Consider the following 2658-nt stretch of genomic DNA (forward strand, 5'->3'; position numbering starts at 1 on the left):
CTGCATTGTCTAGACGACAACCTTGAAAGAAACATGGAAAGAAACATGGTTTGGTCAATATAAACAGTGAAAAACCGTGCCTTGGCATTCTCAAGTCACATGAAAAAAGAGAGAGGGTCCTTGAAGCTATAGATTGTATTGAAAAGCATGCCTACCTTGTTCTCTTCTCCCCTCCAGCCGCTGTTCCTCGCTCAGAGGAGCCAATTTATTCTGTAGGCATGCAAAATGTGATTGCCATGACCCCAGGGACTTTACCCTAACAGGGTCCTATAAAATATAAATGCTTCTGGAGACCAGAGGGCCATACCGTGATTGTCACCCCTCCATACCAGGGGGCCATACTCGAGATGGTTACCCCCTCCACACCAAGGGGCCATACACGAGATGGTTACCCTCCACACCAGGGGGCCATACCTGAGATGATTACCCCTCAAAACCAGGGTGCCATACCTGAAATGGTTACCCTTCCAAACCCTGGGGGGGGTCGTACTGTGATGAACACCCTCCCAAACCAGAGGTCCATACTTAATATGGTTACCCTTACTGACCAATTTATAAATAACTTCAAGGACCCACTAAAAGGAAAACAAATAATGTTTTTTTTGTTTGTTTGTTTTTTTTACATTTTAATTCATATTCTTATTAAAATAAACATAAAATTAACATCAAAGCATAAATAACATTAACACGCTGGGGGGAGTCCTTGAAGTTCCCTAATCTGGTGATTTCCAAACATAAACTGTACCAACAATTACTCCCAGCCGTTACCCCACTGGCTCGGGAGCACCATAGCCACAAGGGTTCCAATGTTCACTTGAATTTCCTGGGGATCAGACAAACCCTTGCCGAAACTCCCCTCCACCTTTCACCAGATCCAGAACCATATTAAATTCCAAAAGGAGGAAACCATATCCCATTGGATCCCCAAGACCATATTTAAACAACTTCAAGCACCCCTCCAACCGCACAAGATGTGGGATAAGTGAGGGTGAAAACCATGCAGGTTTACAACCAAGGTATACAACAGGTTAATAATGGAAAATATCCCATCGTAAGGTCCAGAAATAGACAGAGATGGGCAATGCTGTGTTATATGCTGTAACAATAAATGAGGAGCCGCCTGCTCCTCTACAGCAGTTACAGACTCTAATCACCAGCTGCGCATAAATGGTAAGAAATATGTAGGTCTAATATAAGCTGCCTGCAGCCATAGGTGTTTGTGCAGAAAACTGCAAGTTCTGTATCCCAGTCAGTCACTCTACTACATACAATTACAATAGACGAGAGACAGGGCTGAAAACTGGGCCCATGATGTGTTTTCCAGAGCAATGTGCAGCATCACACTAGGAGTGCCCCCTCACTGCCTGCCAAGTGCTGAGTTATTAGTGCCCACTCAAATGTGCCGAGTTAGTCCCCGATTATTTATTTTACACATGATAAAACATAAACCATTCAGGCCTGTGCTATCCACCATCTTAGGTAATATAAAATAAGCTCTTGGTGGGTATATGGGTCGCCCTCCCAGGGCTGTGGGGTACTCGGTACCGGGCCGGTATCAGTGGGATGTGTCACAGTGGCGGTTACCCGGACCGTTGCCCTGGGCGCCCAAGTAATAGGGAGTTGTTCATGTTATTAAATGAATAGTTTGTGACGCCACCTGTGGTGTTCGGCAAGGGAGGTGTTAAGCCGACGCTGCAGACAGATCCTCTGGGACAGATGGTGTGGTGCAGCAAGGATGGTATAGCCCTCCACAGGCAGGGCTGTTGTCCCAGGGCAGTGTAGATGTGGAGACACTTAGATGGTGTAGTGTCTGGCGCAGGGGATGTAGCAGTGCCAGGCGGACGGACGCAGGAAGGAAAGGAGGACACAAGGGCATGTAGTTCCAAAGCTTTACTCACAGTCTGTAGTGCCCGCTTCTGTGCCGTGTCCTCCAGGTCAGGGACTCAGTCAACCTCCAGGCAAGATGGAATGCTTCCTTCCACACTCCGCCAACTTATGTGCCTTTTCTGAACATGTCCTCTATAGCGCCTTAAGTGTGAAGATCTCCTAGTACTGTGTTACACTGGAGTTCCTCCTGACAGATGTTCCCAAGAACTCTACTTGCATGGCAGACAGCTGTAGCCTGCTTCGGGGACTCTCTACTCCTAAGTCCCAGCTTTCTATCCGTGTTGCTGTTGTGCCCTCAAGTCTTAGATGGGAGTAGTGCATTTACAGCCCACTACTCCACCGGTGTCTGCTGCAGAACCATTAGTGTCCATACAATCTCGGGGACCGGGCCCCGGCCTTGCACTTAGAACTTCTAGGCAGGGTTCATCCTCTAACCCACGTCCTCTGTGTTCCCTTTTACTCCTACGTTCCGTACTTGTCTTTTCCCTTCTATGGAAGCTCAGGCTTCAGTTCAATGTCCTTCTTCTTTCCTTTCCCGTGCCAGCTGGCTCTGATCATTGAGGCAGCTGCAGCACTCCTTCCTCCATCCCTCTTCCAGGGAATCCCACTCCTCCAGAGTGGCTTCCTCTCTCACTGACCTCCTGTCAGACTGACCTGTAATCCTAAACCATCCCGTTCATATATATATATTCTGAACTCCACCCACCTCCCAGCACATCTAGTGTTCCAAGCAGGGAACCACCAAAGGTGCTCTGCTTCTCTCTAAGCAAG

This window comes from Dendrobates tinctorius, unplaced genomic scaffold, assembly GCF_039654945.1.
Source record: "Dendrobates tinctorius isolate UK_male_01 unplaced genomic scaffold, ASM3965494v1 ptg000046l, whole genome shotgun sequence".
NCBI lineage: Eukaryota > Metazoa > Chordata > Amphibia > Anura > Dendrobatidae > Dendrobates > Dendrobates tinctorius.